This window comes from Diceros bicornis, chromosome X, assembly GCF_020826845.1.
Source record: "Diceros bicornis minor isolate mBicDic1 chromosome X, mDicBic1.mat.cur, whole genome shotgun sequence".
Lineage (NCBI taxonomy): Eukaryota > Metazoa > Chordata > Mammalia > Perissodactyla > Rhinocerotidae > Diceros > Diceros bicornis.
The window spans coordinates 2,113,511-2,132,662 of NC_080781.1; positions in this window are offsets into that span (position 1 = coordinate 2,113,511).

Genomic DNA, 19,152 nt, shown 5'->3' on the forward strand with positions numbered 1-19,152 from the left:
ACTCTTTGGCTCTCTAATCACCACTGTGGAGTTAAAAATATTAACGGAAATTGTTAAAATTTGGAGAAATTCTGAACAGATGGATAGACCATAAACCATAGGGTGTCAATGACCCTAAGCCAATGCAGGAGAGAGTCATTTTAAAAACTGATGATGAAACTATAGTTAGATCAGACCCACAAAAAAGATGTATGGTAAATTTTATTTATACCAGACAAATGTTAAGTTAATCATTGCCTCTGGTTAATGCATATTCCAGATCTGGTGACACTGTGGATGAAATCTCAGGTCACTTGTTGTTTTTGCAGAGTTACATGGAAACATTCACTAAGTCCAAATGCAGTCAGAGCTCAGCTGGCTTCCATGCCAAAGGGCTCTGATGACTTCCTGAAGTGAGAGGAATGCGAACTCTTTGCAAATGCCTCCTACACAGCACACTCTGCTGAAAATGTAGTGGCTACTTGGTTTTACATCATTCTATCCATGCAGTAACTTGGAAAAGTGATGAAACCTTGCAGACATATAGCTATACAGCTGATGGATGAATGGAAGGATGGCTGGGAGAGTGGTTGGACGGGATGGATGTATGGATGGATGGGTAGATAGATAACAGTTAGAGAGATAGAGATAGGAATAGATAGATAGATAGATAGATAGATAGATAGATAGATAGATAGATAGAAAGACAGATAGATAAGTAGATAGATAGATATAAATAATTCAAAATGTCTAGACTACAGGATAATGAACATTTGTACCTAAACTCTCCATATGTCTCTGAGCCAGTGCTAGCTCCGTCCTTCTCAGTTGCAAAGGGAGGTCTCAGGCTTTCCATTTGTACGTCTCTCCCTCTGAGACCTAACCATTCTCTGCAGTGAGGTGCATATTTGCTCTAAGAACACCAGCCCCAGTGCTGAGGCCTCTGCAGTTAGGACACAACCATAAAAGTGGAATCCGAAAGCTGCCGTAAAGTGCATTGGACAAGGGCGTGTTGGGTTGCAGCTGTAGTTGCAACTGACCTGGCTGTGTCTCTGCCCCGCGTGACCTCAGCCCTTCCTACTCTGCTCCACACACGTTCCTCTTCTTTATGGCTCCCCAGAGCATGCAAGGAAACCCCGTTCTCCTCCTCCCAGCCTGGGGCAAAGGACAGCTTGATGATCCCAGGAGAAATGTGCCAAGAGCATTTCCTTTGAGGCCAGTTAGACCTGCATTTCAATCTGGGCTTTGCTCCTCAATCCAGGTGTGATTTCAGACAATTATTGCACCTCCCCGGACCTCCTGGAAAGTCCCGTTAAATAACGGGCATCGTATGCAGTGACATTGTTCACGAGGCAACCAGACTGAAGTGAACACATTCAAACGTGCTAAGTCTTTGTCTGACACAGAAATGACTTTTGGAGATGTGAGATTGAGTCACTGAACCAGTTACTTTGAGGAAACAAATAGCTATTCACTCAAAACTTAAGCAATTTTTTTTTTTAATATGTGATTTTGACTTATTTAGAGCTTTGCCTTCAAACAGATATGTGAAAACATTGGGGATTTTCTCTCTTGGATCCTGTGCACTTGGGGTCCATATCACATAATAGACATTCAAGTAGAGTTTGTTGAATGAATAAACAAATCATCTGAAATGACTGATGCTAATCCCTGATGTTGCTTGCCTTAGGGTACAATGCAGCTTTTTTTTCTTTTTTTTTTTTTGTGAGGAAGATTAGCCCTGAGCTAACATCTGTTGCCAATCCTTCTCTTTTTGCTGAGCAAGAGTGGCCCTGGGCTAACATCTGTGCCCATCTTCCTCTCCTTTATATGGGACGCCGCCACAGCATGGCTTGATGAGCAGTGTGTAGGTCCACGCCCAAGATGCGAACCTGCAAACCCCGGGCTGCCAAAACAGAGTGCACGAACATGGCCACTATGCCACTGGGCCAGCCCAGCAACATTTTAAAAATATAGGTCAAAGTTTTCATAGATAATAAAATTTATTATTATTATTTTTAACAGACTTTATTTTTTAGAGAAGTTTTAGGTTCCCAGAAAAATTGAGCAAAGAGTACAGAGATTTGCCATATGCCCTCTGCCACTACATACACACAGCGTCCCCCGTTGTCAACATCACCCACCAGATGATACATTTATTATAATTGATGAACCTACATTGACACATCATAGTCACCCAGAGTCCATAGTTTACATTAGGGTTCACTCGTGGTGGTGTACATTCTGTGGGTTTGGACCAATGCATAATGACATGTATCCACCAGTATAGTATCCTACAGAGTATTTTCACTGCCCTAAAAATCCTCTGTGCTCCGTCTATCCATCCTGCCTCCCCCTCAACCCTTGGCAACTGCTGATCTTTCTACCGTCTCCACAGTTTTGCCTTTCGCAGAGTATGGTTGGAATAACATACTCATATAGTTGGAATAACAGTATGTAGCCGATAATAAATTTTAAAAATTAATATGCTGAGTTATTTTCTTGGAAATGAAGCTGTTTTTTTGTCAAAGAGATGCTTGAATAACCATGTGTCAGACATTTTATTTCCATTACCTCTTTCAATTCTAACATCCTCCCGAATTAGGTCGTAACATCCTCATTTTGCCGTGTAGCTCAGAGAATTCAAGTTCAGACAGGCTATGAGGTAAGCATCCTGAATTGCAAGTTGCAATATTGTGATTTATAAGAAATATATATTTGGTCATTCAGGTGGCCAAAATATGTTTCTCATATATATTTGGTCTTCGTCCACAGTTCCTGGCTCACTGCTCCCAAAACCCTTGGCATTTCCTAAGTGTTGAAAGTGATACAGGTGTCTTGTTTATGTGAATGAAGGTGACTTTTGGATCCCACCCGAGGATGGGGGCTGGTTGCCTGTAGAACCAGCCACGTGATGAGAGGATTAGAACGCTTAGTCCCATCCCTCTGATTTCCAGGGGCGGGAGGGGGGCTTGAGGTTGAATCAATTGCCAATGGCCCCTGACTTTGTCAATCATGACTATGCAATGAAGCCTCCATAAAAACCCAAAAGGAAATCTTATTGGCTCTTCTTTTTCAAAGGGCTTCTAAGGTGGGGAACCAGAATGCTTCCATGCGCCACCGTGATTGGCTCCAGGCTTCACGAAGACAGAAACTCCTTTACTCAGGACCTCACCCTGTGCATCTCTTCATTAGGCTGTTGATTTGTATTCTTTAATATCCTTTGTAGTAAGTGGGTAGTCTAGTGAGTAAATGGGTTTTCTTGAGTTCTGTGAGCCGTTCTAGCAAATTAATAGGACCCGAGGAGGGGGTTGTGGAAGCCTCTGCTTTGTAGCCAGTCCATCAGAAGTACAGTTAACAACCTGGACGCAGGATTGGCACCCTGAGTTGGAGGGGGTCTTGGAAACTCCAGTTTGTAGCGATGAAAAAATGAAAAACAATAATAGGATACATTGGAGTGTTACTGAGCAAGGGTTCTCTCCATCCATGCACACAAAAGCCCATACTGTGGTATCCCAGTCTTTGAGGGAAGAAGGTTTATTATGCAATCAATTGTTAAGGAGACAAGACAATGGCTCTCAGCTCTGTTTCCCGGAGAGTACGGGGTCAGGTTTAAGGGGTCAGGGAGAACGGGCTGGTGTGCGAACCGCTGGCAGAATGACTTGCATTGGCGGATCAAAATTTCCTCTTCTGTAAGTGCTGCTGGCTGGCTCTCTGCCCCTGAAAAATAGCCTTAACGTTCTGTTGTGAAGATGAGGTCAACACAGGAAACAAGAGTGAAGTTGTTATGTGAATTTAAGTCATTCCCTCCTCGACTGATAAGTTTCTAGAGAATTAGTCATCCTCCCCTTCTTGGCGCGGAGAGGAAGGCACCCTTACAAATGGAGATTTCTCTTATAAATGTAAATTTCCCTTACAAATGGGTAACTTCTACTAGGTTTTCAGAGCTTTTCCGTGTGTCTGCTGTTTCTTAAAAATAATCAGCCTAAAATAATTCTTATGCCAAAGGGGCATATTTGGGGATGGCAAATTCTGTTCCTGGTGGTTACAGGAGTATATGGGGAAGCCATTTGGTTTAAAACTAATTTACCCGAACTTCTTTTTCCACAAAGGTCTGACGTGGCCTGTTAAGCATGCATTGTCCATCTGCTTTAAATGTCGACAGTGTCTCAAAGCTAAGAATGATGCCTTTAAAGATAAGGATGTTGCCTGCCCCATATCAGCATATCTTTAAGGATAAGCAATTCTTCCCAGAAACTAAGGATTAATTACCAATCTGCTTTAACTCACCTTGTGACCACTGACCTGGTGACCCCTGACCTGCTGTGCCAGTAAAGCATCTCGTGACTGTAGTAAAAGAGGTAATCCTGTCATATGTGATGGATGCTCTTTGTTCCAAGGTGGTATATACCCACTCTGTACACCCCACTTCTTCCTTCCTTGGTGCAAATTTGTCCTGTGCTATCATCCTCAGACCTGGTTCATAATAAACTCACCCCAATTTTGATTTATAGATTGATTATAGATTATTTGTGTTGACAGCGGTTGGTTGATCAGAAGCACAGGTAACCACCTTGGCTTGCTACTGGCATCTGAAGGGGAGAGCAGTCTTGTGGGACTGAGTCTCAACCTGTGGAGTCTGATTCTATCTCCAGGCGGATAGTGTCAGAATTGAGTGGAATTCTCGGACACCCTGTACAAGCCAGTTGTTGGTGTGGGGAAGCCTACACGCACACACACAGGTTGGAACTGAGCCCAGGAACCCTTTTGCACAAGCCCTATGCCTTTTAGTCTGTATTTGCTTTAGGAAGCTCCAGAGTCTGCTGTTGACCTTTAGGGTCAATAACTTTGCCAATCAAGTGCTCTTGGACAAGTGGAAATCTCCTCAGAGCTGAGATTTCCTATTGGTTAAGTGTCCTTATGTGCGTGATGTGTTTGGGAAACAAGAACAGGGCCATTCTTAGTTGTAATTCATGTTGTACTCTCTGCACTTCTGTGTTATTGCACATCCGAAGGATGAGTGGAAGAGAAGACCAAAACAATTTTGGAGAAATGCCTCGTGTAGACAGAGCCATTAGTTAGAGAATCAAACGAGACAGGGACTAATGTAATAAGTTAAATATTCTTCCTGGTTCCATGGACACACGGGAGGAGTTCTGAGTTTTCATTGGGTGGTGTGATGATAAAGAGTTCTCTCCCTTCCTTTGGACAACTTATATGGATTTTATCATACCTTACAGTTTGGGGCAACCAAATAAAACACAGAAAGGTTGTGGGTATTGTCAGATCCTCCCTAATATAAAGATGTGTTGAGAAACCTTTGAGAGGCTCTGGGTAACTCACTGGGGGTCTCTCTTCCTCATCTGTACAGGACGTGTGGATTCACATGGGAATCCTAGAGGGTGCTCTGGTCTTCAGATGCCCTTCCGTCCAGCTCTCTGGGGCTCCTTCTCATAATTAGTGACATGCAACCCCCTCCTCTCCTAAACTGAAACCTCCAGTGCATATAACCTCTCTGCGTGCAAATGGAGAAGGAAATGCAATGTCTACCTGCAACAGAGGAGAATTAAGGGTGAATGATTTCTGTTACCATCGTTTGTATTTCCGTGTTTTATGAAACTTATGGTAAAGTAACCACGTGCATGGGTCAGTCTCCACTGAGTATATCTGGATTTCAGAGAAATAGGAAGATAGGAAGTCATTTGTATGGGAAGTAGGGTACACACACCAAATAAACAGCTACAGGGATGGGCACTTGAATAAAAACAAGGGCTCGAAGAAATAAATGCAGGTGAAAAATACATATATAGGAGAGCCAACAGGAATGTCAACTTAATTGAAATAGCCATCACGGACTAAGAAAAAGGATAGATGGTGAAGAAATGTAAAATAAAGCAGAGATATGCTCATCTTGGAGGTGCCATTATCGTATGTGTAGAATCCAGGTAGGTTCATATTTGTAATCATGAAAAGCGTGGTCCAAAAATCAACAGAAGCCAACCTCATCACCTGTCTTGCCATCCCTTACATCTGGTCACAGGAGCTGACCTAGACCTCGGGCAACAGAGAATGGAGGACCAGTTGGGAAAAGAAACAGAGACCACAGAGCATTCATGAAGGTGGCCTCTGGGCATGGCATCAGAAAGAGGATGGATTAGTGTTTTCATGTTCTTTGGATAAATATCCAGAAGTGGAATGGCTGGATCATATGGTATTTCTATTTTTAACTTTTTGAGAAAGCTCTATTCTGTTTTCCATAAAGAATAATTCAAAAAGTTATACGTGCCCCTATGTTCGTTGTAACATTATTCACAATAGCCAAACAACTGAAGTGCCCATCAGCAGAAGAATGGATGAAGAAGATGTGGTATATATATATACAATGGAATACTACTTAGCCATAAAAAAGACAAAATCATGCCATTTGCAACAACATGGATGGATCTTGAGGATATTATACTAGGCGAAATAAGTCACACAGAGAAAGACAAATGCCGTATGATTTCACTCATATGTGGAAGATAGACAAACACACAGATAAGAAGAATAGATCAGCAGTTCCCAGAGGGGAAGGGGGTGGGGGGAGGGCGAAAGGGGTGAAGGGGCACATGTGTATGGTGACGGATGGAAACTAGACTATTGGTGCTGAGCATGATGCAGTCTATACAGAAGCTGAATAATAATGATGTACACCTGAAATTTATACACTGTTATAAGCCAATTTGACCTCGATAAAATAATTTAAAAAAAAAAGAAAGAGGATGGAAAACAAAGGTGTAAACATGCCTCAATGATGTGCATTGTGGTTTTCCCAGCAGGGATTGTGATTTTCGTTATCAAAAGTCTGTTCATGTCCTCTCACACTCTATTCGTCCTGCCTGCCAAATGCTGAGCTGGCAATGTTATGCAAACAGTCTCGTTATTCTCCAAAGAGTGGAAATAAGTCAACTTGTTTCCAAACCTTTCCAACTAAACTAATTCAATTGTGCTTTGGCCTCAAAGCTGTTTTTAAGCTCATTTGGCTCATCCTAACATAAATCCTGCTAATGTTTCATATTCACTGCTAATGGATTAATTACTCAATACAGTAGTAGAATCTAATTGATTTGTGAATGGAATCAACATGGTGAGTTTTTTTAATCATCCAAAAAGATCGACATCCAAAATGTTTTTAAACATCCCAAAGAGAGAGATTTATTTCTGTCAGTTTTCTAAAGTCTAGCTGCATCGAATTTCTGTAAAGACAGAAATAACAAGCAAGATTACTTATGAATAATATAAGCATGGTGATGAATCCTATGATAATCCCTTTTACCTTAACAAAAATGATCTCATTGGTCATCATAGCTAGCTAGCTAGCTAGTTATACATAAATGATACATGGATGGATAGATGGATGACAGATAGATAGATAGATAGATAGATAGATAGATAGATAGATAGATAGACAGATAGACGCATATGAAGTTACTTTGTTGGTTAATAATTCAATTTTGTTATTTAATTGAATCAAGAATTATACAAACACATCAAATAGTGAACAAGACATCTGAAAACAATTTCTTCTGGAGAGCTCTTTTGCTCCATGGTGCATAAAAATCTATTCTTTAGGGGAACCCTCTTAGCTTTATTAATAACTCTGACAACAATACACATTGATCTGTAGAGTCTTTCACTGAGATTTTTTTGACAATCAAGTCAGGCTGGCAGCTGCTCAAATGCCCAATTTAACTTTTTGAAAGTTGGCTCACGTCCCACCTGTTTCAACGATGATGACCGGGGGAAAAGAAATATTTTATTGCCGTTAAGTAACTTCAAGAGTTTTACAAACATATGGGTAAAACTTTGTATCTATCATCAATAATTCTTAATGGGACACTCTCTTTGACTCATTACTCATGAAGCACATATATGCTCACGGTAAATCTTCCTCCATCTGTATGAAAATTTGCTTCACATGTAAAACCACGTGCAGTTGTAAGCTCAGACGGTTTGAAGGTTTTTCTACGCGAGTATCTGGTGAGACACTCCACAGTTGTGTGGTCAGCGCTGCGCGTTCCTCATCGTAGGATTATTGCACCTCATTTAAAGTCCCAGGAGGCCCCCTGAAAATGACAATCACGCACTCATCATTTTGAAAACGGCAAGAAGCTGTCCCAAATTTCCAAGTCATCCTTAAGAGGTCTTGAGGCCCCTCTTGAGAAACACTGCTCTGAAGCCTGTGGAGGGACAGGGAAGTGGGGAGAAGGCATTCACAGAGGACTCCTTGTCAGACTCAGAATGTATAAAATATCAGAATTACAGTAAAAGCGTAAAATAAAGCCCGCAGCTGGAAGATGGCCCTGTACTCAACCTGAGTGCGATTTCCCGTCTTCTGCGGGGAGATCCCGGATTAAAGAGCAGCTCCCTAGCACCCCCTGATGCAGCCTGTCTCCACGTCCATCTGGACCACAAAATGAGACAGATAGACCCAAACTTCTCGTGGACCCCAATTTAGGACCGATACGCTCATTACTGCCAGAACGTAAGAGGAATTTCCCCGATGAGACCTATGAGTCAGAATGGACAAAAATAAGGAGGGGCTTTCCATTGCTCTCCTGGGGAAAGGAGGAAAATCTATTTACCTGACAGAACACGAGATTTATTTTATTTTACTTTAATTGTCTTTCTCTAGGCCTGGGGTCTGCTGGCTTTTTAAATATAGCTACCCAAAGAGTGGGCTCTCTCTTTCTCTCTCTCTCTCTCCTTCTCTCATTCCATTTCTCTCTGTCTCTCCATCTCTCTGTCCATCTCTCTCTCTCTATCTCTCCATCTCTCTCTGTCTCTGCCTTCTCTCTCTCTCTTCTTCTGTCTCTTTCTTCATCTCTCTCTCCCTCTCTCTTTCCATCTCCCTCTCATTGCGTATTAAACCTCACAGGCATTTGCCATTTCTAGACATCCCCAGGGGGGCTCACCCACAACTTTGGGACCGTTTGGGGCTGTGCACACAGTGGAGTGGACCCGAGGCTCCCTCCACCCACTGGAGAAGCCCAGCAGACCGTCGCCCTGGAGGGCGTGGTCACATTCACACAAAGACCCCAGCCCGTTTCCTGGGAGGGATGGCATCCGGACGACAACCCCCACTTTCAGAAGTTCCAAGTTCCGAGTTCAGAAGTTCCAAGCATCTCTGATAGACTGAAGCCAGGTGGCAGGGATGGAAGACAAAAGCCCCTGAGCAAACTCCCAGGTGTCATGAACATCCCTGGGGGAAAGGCTGTGGAGAAGGAGGAGGAGAAGGAGGAGGAGATGGGAGAGGAGGAGGAGGAGGAAGGGGTTGAGAGTCCTGGGTCCCTAAAATGGGAAAGGAGCAATCAGCAGGAAGCAAATCCTGCCAGCATCCCTCTGCCCTCTGTGTACACGGGGCCACCTGTTGCCTCCTGCTTTTGTTTCCAGGAAAACAAACAACGACCGAAGAGACCCCGGTCCCCAGGGATGGGGTGTCCAGGCTGCTAGGAGCCTGTGGCCAGGCTCAGAGGGGGTCCTCCCTCTTCTGGCAAAAAGCCCCATGAGTTCCTCTCAAAAGACATTGTTTTTGTTCCCAAAATCCATGGATTCGATCTTGTGAGGGGCAAGGCTGTGTTCTCCGACACACACGGAGATCCTGTGAGCAGTGTGTGCGTTCTAGAGGGATTTTCCAAGTGAAAACCACTTGTTGATCTGTCGATGCAAATAATCCATAATCAATCTATACATCAAAATAGGGGTGAGTTCATTATATGAGCCAGTTTTGTGGACTACAGCCCGAGACCAATCTTCCCCAAGGAAGAAAGTTTTCTGAAAAAGCGGGGTGTACAGTGTGGTTATATACTGTCTTGGAACAAGGAGGGTCCGTCACTTTTGACAGGAATATCTCTTTTACTGCTGTCACGAGATGCTTTGCTTGCATGGCAGGTCAGTGGTCACCAGATGAGTTAAAGCAGGTCTGTAGTTAGTACTCCGTTTCTGGGAGAGATGCTTATCCTTAAAGAAATGCTGATATGGGAGAGGCAAGATGCCTAGATAGGGCATCATTCCTGGCTTTGGGGCATTGTAAATGCTTAAAGCAGATGGACCATGCGTGCTCAACAGGCCACGTCAGGGCTTTCTGGAAAAACAGAGTCAGGACGACTTAGTTTTAAACCAAATGGTTTCCTCGGACCTCCAATATATCTTAACTGCTTTTCACTGATTCATCAGATCTGAGGATTTTAGTTTTGTGGACCATCAGCCTTGTCAGCATGAACGGGGGACATCCCTGTTCTCCTTGTGATGTTTGGAATGGCCGGTCCCCCCAGTCAAGGAGTGGTGTTCACAAACTGTGAAACCTTCCAGGATAGGCCATCAAGACGGGTCACGGATCTTTACGGTGACCGGAGTTATTCAAGTAATTTTACGGGGAGTGGGGACACCAGCCTCCTTCCTCCGTTGCTGTCCTGTCTGGCGGTTGGCTTTTTCCCAGCAGTGGACGTCTGTATGTCGCTTCTGACCTCTGGGCGAGGCTCCCCAGCATCAGAGCGTGACTCGACACTTTTGTCACGGTGGTAATAATAACAGATGCCTCCGCTTGTTCGCAGAGTCGCTTAGGTTTTTGTTCTTCTCCATCCGAGTATTGAGGCCGTCATCCCGGGAAGGATGTGGATGAGGTTTTGTTCACACCTCCCACCGGGTCATGGAGCTGGAGACCCTGGTGAAACACACACACCCACAAACACACATACACACACACATATACACATAAACACACCACATACACACACACACACAAAGACACATACCCATACACACAAACACATACACATAAATTCACATACACACATCAACACACGCATACACACAAACACACACAGACACACAAACACACACAACACACATACACACAGACACACACAAACACACGTACACACAAACATAAACACGAACGCACATAGACACATAAACTCACATGCACACGCACACACACATCAACACACACATACACACAAGCACACACATACACACAAATACACACAAACACACATACACTCACAAACATAAACACATACACACGAACACACATACACACATATAAACTCACACACACGCATACACACATCAACACACACACATACACACAAACACACACACATAACATACATACACACAAACACACAAAGACACACACGAACACACATACACACATAAACTCACACACATACACACAAACACACACACATAACGCACATACACACAAACATATACACACATACACACAAACACAGACAGACACACATACACATACATAAACTCACACACACACACAAACACACATACACACAGATGCACACAAAGACACACACACACACAATGACACATACACACAGACACACATATACACATAAACACACATACACACACACACAAAGACATATATACACAAACACACAAATACACACACAAACACAAATACAGACTTTCAATACTGCTTCTGGAAGCTACTTTTTTCCCCTTTTTTATTTTCTTTTTCCACTATTTTACTTCTATTTTCCCGCTAGAAATAGAGGTTTCAAAGGGATCACGTGAAGGCTGTTTTTCTGAGAACCACAGGACATGGTGCAGATTTCTGATTTATTTTGTCTTCCAGAGTGAGTGTGGGAGGACGTAAGACATAACTTGAAGCACAGTAAGTTTTAGTCAAAGCCTGTGGATTCAGGATGTGGCTTGTGATCGTATTTCATTTTTTTCTGAAAGACGTTAGAGGGAATTGATGTTCTTTGGGGCTTTTTTGAGTGTTTTGCGGGGTTAGAGATTTGAGAAATCAGGAAGGGTATCGATGTTTGGCGTGAGCAGCAGGCGAAAGTGGACTGAACCAGCTTTCAAGCCTAATTAAAGCCATTTGACCCAAAAATGCTCGGATTATGTCCGTGCTGCATGAAATAAAATTAAGAAGGACTTCACATAAAGGAAAAATATATCAAATAAAACACTTGTAGGCGAGTTGAGAAAATGCAAAAGGGGTTATTGTTTCCATCAGGTGGACTCCACTTTGATTCAAACTTATTTAAATTTAACATTTTACAGAGTGGTGTCTCGCTGAAAACATCTTAGCACTTGCTGACTGAGAAAAATAAGTTTCGGGCCCTTTTATAAGTTCAATGGAGACGACTGGAAGAATTAAACATAAAATATATAATTAGCAGCAATTTGGAGAAGGAGCAGGATGGAGAGGGAGGATGAAGCAAGGTAGATTGTTCATATTTCAGAGTGAGGACTCAAAAGACTCTGCTGAATGTTAATTGTGAAATGGAAGTGTACCTATCTTGCGGCGAATTTCAGACACGATCGTCCAGAACTAAAAATGGAAAAGGAGAAAGCGATTTCCATCTTACATTTGACCCTATGGATGAGAAGAGAGGAGAATTGTTATGTTTTCATGTTTCTGAACACTGTAGCTTTTTATTGCTACATCTCATGTATCCACAGATTGCCTTTGTAACAGGAAAACAACCAGTATATTAAATTCTGTGTCTTTTCTGTGCTGGCTCATTTTAGTTTGCTTCTTGATAGTAGAAGTATTAATCTCTCTTTTTCTTAGGGGGCGTCAAGAAAATTTTGTTTCTCAGATGCTGGGTGTCTGCCATTACATTTGTCGACACAAAATAACCAATAACCATTCTGTAGATAAGAGAGATAAGGTGAATTTTAGTTGAGCCAGGCTGAGGATTGTAACCCCGGAAGGCTTTTCCAGAAAGGAAGAAAGTGTTCCAGAGAAGCACGGTTTTCAGTACAAAGGGTTTCTTATACCTTTTTAGAACAAAGAACATACATGAAACACACCCAGGATACGTATTCATCCAAGTTTCAAAGAGGTATTCAGTTGCAAATCAGCAGATTAACACGACTGGGAAGTGAAAGGGACTAATAAGGGAGGGTAGGAGGGGAAGTATGCATTCTCATCTTAAGAGAGTGCATTCTTTACTTTAATGGTTAAAGCAGATGTATAATGTGTGTTTGACAGGCCCTGAGTCAGGCTTCTTTAATTCAAGCCGAAACAGTTTTGAACCGAAGTTACCCCATATACCTCAATACGTGAAAATCTTTTATCAATTGTTTTGAGCTAAAGGCAACTGAGAACCTGCAGATATAGGAAAAGCTCTTTACTTCCCCTTAACCACCTAAAAGTAGAGTAGAAATTTTCCATTTTATAAAGGAAATTTACATTTATAAAGGAAACATCCATTAGTAAAGATGTTCTCTGTACCGGGAAGAGAGCTACTCCCAGACATAACTTTTATCATCTGAGAGACTCTTTTCTGCATAACAAAACAACTCTTATTTATCAGACATTTCCCACTTTACGCTTCCCATAACTGTCCTTCCCTACCCAGAAGCCATAAACTCCTTTCCCTTTGTTGAGAATAAGATGGTATATAAACCCTATGATCTGGCAACCTCCTTAAGCCACGTATTTCTTTGTGAACTCCTGTGCATACACAAGTACATAATTAAAGCTAATTATTCTCTTATTAATCTGTCTTTTATCAGTTTAGTTTGCAGGCTCCAGGTGCAGAACCTAGGAGGGTAGAGGGAAAAGATTTTTCCTCCCATACACTTGGCCTGTAGAAGCATCACTCCAATCTCTGCCTCTGTCTTCACATGGCCTTCTCCTTTAAAGTTCTCTGTGTCGTCTTTTCTCATAAGGACACATTACAAGGGGGTTGCAGACAAGGACCTGGAAGGGTAGAGGGGAAATTATTGTTCCTCCCCATCGCCTTCCGTCATCTTCTGTGAGAAGATGAGAGTGGGAGAAGACTCAGTTTGGTTGATGAGTCTGGGGGCAGGAAGTGGAGTGAATTCTCAGCTGATGGGTTTTCCCTTCCCTGGAAGAGTGGGGTAAGATTATCCATAATATCTTACGTCTGTTATATACACTTATATCTATTAAGTGTGTTGGGAAGGGTCTTGGTGGTAGAAGACTCTAATGTTAGAGAAGAACAGAGGGTTAATAACCACTTTGGTCACCGGCAAACAGTAGGATGGCAGGAGGTTTTGAGTCCTGTTGGGGGTCAGGGACCCCGCTTTGCCGTTTCTACTAATAATGAGCCTCCTGGGAGGAAGGGAACCTCTGGCAGTTGGGGTCGTCCAGAGATGGTCAGTTTCCAGTTAAGTGTTTGGATGAATATGGGTCAAAGAGTTAAAACTTGGGGAGAATTCTTCAAGTGTTGGGCGATGGGATTTAAGCTGGATGGACATGACAATGGAGGAGACGACCCAAGTAGAGACGGATCCAGCAAAGGAGGCAATGAATTGGACCATATATCTTTACAAATATGGGTGTATTTTTCCCCCTTCTCTCAGGCTATTATTGCCTCATTGACGAGTATCACCAACATCATTTCCTAGCACAAGATGCTAAGTGTCTGGCGTGAGCATGGTTCCAGCACGTCAGATAATCTTAAAAGAACAAACTGTCTTTAAAGCTGTCTTGTCTCCACATCCTCGCCAACCCGTGTTATCTCTTGTCTTCTTGATGGTAGCCATTCCAACAGGTGGGAGGTGGGATCTCATTGTGGTTTTGATTTGCATTTCCCTGAAGATTAGTGACATTGAGCGCCTTTTCTTGTGACTGTTGGCCATTCGCGGACCTCATTTTAAATCCGTGAGTTGCACACCAGTGAGCCGTGTGGGAAAGCTTAAGAATGTTCTCAGTTTACATGTTTTATAGGAACCACTCGCTGTGCAGTTTGCTATCCTAGCCACCCAGAAGGTAAGCTCCCAACAGATGGGACATTTGGAAAAATAAGCTACTGCTCTTTTTAGAATATTCAAGCATATGTCTTGTTGAAGAATAATTCGGTTTTACTTAGAGTTTTAAAAAAAATATGGTTTTACCATATAAGAATCCATTTATACAGTGTTCGACATCATCGTTAAACAAGCTTTCTATCCTCAATGACTGTGGCCATCGTAGGGGCCGTGAAGACTATACAAGAAATGAGTGGGATCCTGGACGCTCGCGTCTTCTGTGGAAATGCACAATCGCATTCAGTTATTTCTTCTTTTTCATGCTTAAGGAGGTAACTGATATTGCCACGGATAAAATACTGGGCTTCTGGTTTCTAGGAGAAATTTTTATCCAAGAGAATTTTGAAGCCAACCTTGAGTTATCTGGCTCCAAATGAAATCAAAAGTCTAAGGAAGGTCAACTTTTGGTAGGACTAGAAGAGTTATAACATGTACGGCTCATTTAATTTATAGCTGTATATCTGTATGTTGAAGGCTCACCTGCGGAAGCTGGAAATGCATCATTTCCTAGCCTTTATGGTCGCTCATACAAGGCTGGAGTGGTCTGTTCCAAGAATCTTGCAGATCTTGTCCCAAACCTTGTTTCCCCAATGCCCCTGAAAAATAAGGCGATTTCAGGCATTCACGGTGATATAAATTGGGATCTCCTGATAGACAAACTAAAAGTAACTTTCTGAAGGTCCAGATTCTTGGACGAAGAAAATTATACTTCTAGGAATACAACTCAAGGAAATATTTTAAATTGTAGGTGCAATAATGTTTATTCTGATGTTGCATATAACATTATAATAAAGAGAGAGAATACAAATATGTCAGTGGGAGATTGGGAAATTCACTTAGAAGAAATATATTCAATGGTCTATTATATGGCTGTTAAAAAGGGTCAGGTGTTTATTTATATGATAAAACGAAAAAATTATGGTATATTGTTGAGTAGAAAACAAGTTACAAAGAGTATGTGCAATATAATGCACTTTATGCTAAAAATTATATCAATAAATTAATTAAAAGTTTGCAAGTGAAAGGATATATGTTAAATTATAACTGAAATTATAAGGATGTGAAAAAAATAAAGGAAGTGTTCTTTTGTTTTTAATCTTTCATGCATGTGTATATTTAACTTTTTTTTTTTTTTACCATAAGCATTTTTAACCCATTTATCTAAAATGCAGTGAGAAAAAAAGAAAAGGGAGATGTAATATTGGGAAAATCTCTTTCTCCTCTCTCCTGTGGGTTGCTGTTTTTTGAAAGCCTTAAGAACATAGAAGTGTTCAAATAATTCTCAGGCAAACAGATGTGTATCTGTCATTAGACCATTTTAAAACTGATGAAATAACTATATCTGTTTGTATGTTTTATACATCAGTTTACAATATTAAATTCCTCTTTCAGATGAACAAAAGTCCTCTCCAAGGAGTAAGATTTTGGCTCTCAGCTAAGTGAATTTGTTCTTCTACTTTTCACAGACAGACACAAATGGGAAAGCTGACCCCACCTTCCCAACCCGTTAATCAAGCTGCAATCTTTTTAGCTGGGAAACAATTTTCATGGGATACTAACAAAGGTCCTGTCTTTACCTGCAGAGAATAAATAGCTTCTCCAACTTTGTGCAAACTCCTTTTTTTTTTTTCTGTGAGGAAGATCAGCCCTGTGCTAACATCTGCCAATCCTCATCTTATTTTTTGTTTTTTTTGCTGAGGAAGACTGGCCCTGGGCTAACTTCATGCCCATCTTCCTCCACTTTGTATGGGATGCTGCCACAGCATAGCTTGCCAAGCGATGTGTCTGTGCGCGTCTGGGATCCGAACCGGCAAACCCTGGGCCGCTGCAGCGGAATGCGCGCACTTAACCGCTTGTGCCACCAGGCCGGTCCCCAAACTCCTTTTGAAATTCCACTGTGGATGAATAATTACAGAACAGTCACTTGGGTGCAAGGAGGAGACTTCACAATTTGTGCATTAATTCATCAATAAATGCTTTTTGGGGAGCCAAGATCTGCCAGAGATTGGGGTTAGCCACGCAAAGGAGACCTCAATGGATTTCTTCACCTTCGTGAGCTTTGGGCTCAGGAGGAAAGAAGGGCAGACAAATGAGCAGGCTTCGATGACACCTGGTACAGATTGCCTTGGGCAGCTGGGCATGCTCTAGGGACGGGGGTAGAGGGATCAGAGCAGGCTTCCTGATGCCAGTGCACCTGACTGAGCCCTGGGGGGGGTGATTGGCAGGTGGCACGATCACCTGGAGGGAAGAAGGAGGGAGCAGGCTCAGGGTTTCTAGCAAGCAGATGGCAGTGCCAAGGCTCAGAGACACGAGAAAGCAGAGACCTGGGGAACTGAAAATAGGAGGCAGGGCACAGGGAGTGAGGGATGTAGAAATGATGCTGTGGGCGTAAACAAGTACCACCAAATGAGAACAGGCAGAGGCTATTTAATTCAGAGCTGGTTTTAGCAAGGGAGTCAGCCACCATCACTCGCGTTTGGTGGAGACTCAAAGGCGGGCAGAGGAGTGGATAAAAGAGAAGTTTCCAGCGTTCCCTGATTGGAGGCTGTTGGCACTGGGAAGGAGCTAGAGATGGCGAACCAAAAGTGGGGCATCCTATGTGATTGGTTAGGGGTGCACATTTGCCCTTCTCTGGTTGGTCCTAATTTGGAGACGGGGGCTAAAATTAAGGATGCTGGCAGTTATTGATCAAGATCTGGCCATTCGGGGGCCGATTGCCACAAGGGGGGGTTGGGCTTCCTGGGCAGGTTGTTGCAGGTTGTAGGACAGAGTTCTGTTTTTAGAGATGGTCTAGCCGTTGTCTGTCTGTATATTCAGTCTCTCCACAGTGAGGATTTGGGATCATTTGTCGGGAACAACAGTCATTTAAGTGAGCTCAGGGAATTTTTTTTCTATTATCCATTGACTCATTCTTTCTCTTGCATCCGTTCCAATTTCTGTTGTGGGGGGAGTGGGATTGGTCTGTGATGACTGCTTTGGCCCCAAGGAGCGGCTCCGTCTTCAAGGGCACCAGCAAGGAGGTTCCTGGGGAGTGGTCCAAATCCGTTTGGAGGATGGACGCTGCCTCATGGTGACCTTCAGACATGTTGTCACAGAGGATGATGCAGGAGAGAAATGAAATGACCTGGTGCCTTGTTGTGTGGAGTTATTCTCTACACACTCACTCAGACTAGAGGAGTGGCTCATGAAACTTTGGGGAGGAATCTCCCCAAAGACTGGACTTCCCTTAGCAAGTATCATTGTTAATGCAAACCATCTGCTCCAGTAGAAAAATAGAAAAAAACAAATCAACCTCAGTTTGCTGTGAAACAAGACGAGGCTTTGGTTTTCCACCAAGAGGCAGAGCACTAATTAATTTTAAAAACACTGACCGCTTTTGAATTAATTCGGTTCTTGCGATGAAAACCATGTGTGACGATGGTGTGTGTTTTCATTCTTCTATAAGCTTGAAACTCTGAGTGTTTTTGCAAGCTTTCTCTGCCTCTCGAAACCCTCAATACCTCATTGTGAACTGGAGTTTCGGGTTACTCTCCTCAGGGCTGTTGGAACAAAAACCTGCATTGTGAGCGGCGGGAGAGGAGGGGTGAATTTTAAGGAATAAAGTGCAGAGGTACAAGTAGCAGAGGTGAGAAAGCTGAAGAGAAATGTACTCAGTTTGTAAATATGTCTAGAGCTGGCCACATATGCCTATTTTATGAACCATACAGTGGCAGATCAGACCCAGAAAATGGGGAAAAAGAAAATATGAATGAGCTTATGTGAGAATATAATGGGATATTGACAGTGATGGCTTGGGGGCTGCAGTTGAATTTAGGTGTGTGTGTGGGATCAAAATTTTATTGGTCCTCCAAGAGAGTATTGATTCAAAATACAATTATGTTTGAATAAAGAGTGGCTTGTTTTATAGAGAATTTATAACTTACTGACTCATACTTGTGCTTACCAGTCAAATGTTTTTCTGTGAAAAAGGAAAAGTAGAGATATTTCAGAATAGGACAGAAAGAATTAAAAATAGAGCCCCAGGAGTGGGTCCACATTCTCCTTTGGGTCAATCGCATTTCCACAGTAACTATGCCTTCCTCATAAGGAATTAAATAAGAAGAAAGCCATGGATCACTGTGTGCATGTAAGTTATTAATACTCTCTTTCTGCACCTGTAGTGGCTTTTCTTAACATCATATATAGAATTTGTGAGCAAGAAACCTCAATGACCATGAGAATGAATAAGTAGGGAAAAGTGGTCTTGGTTAGATGGGATAAATTATGATTTCATGCCTTCTATACCATAGAGGATGTTCATATAATCAGGTCTGATGAATTATAAATTCATTCACTTCTTGTCAGCACCTGATAAAATTCAGATGCTCTGATTCC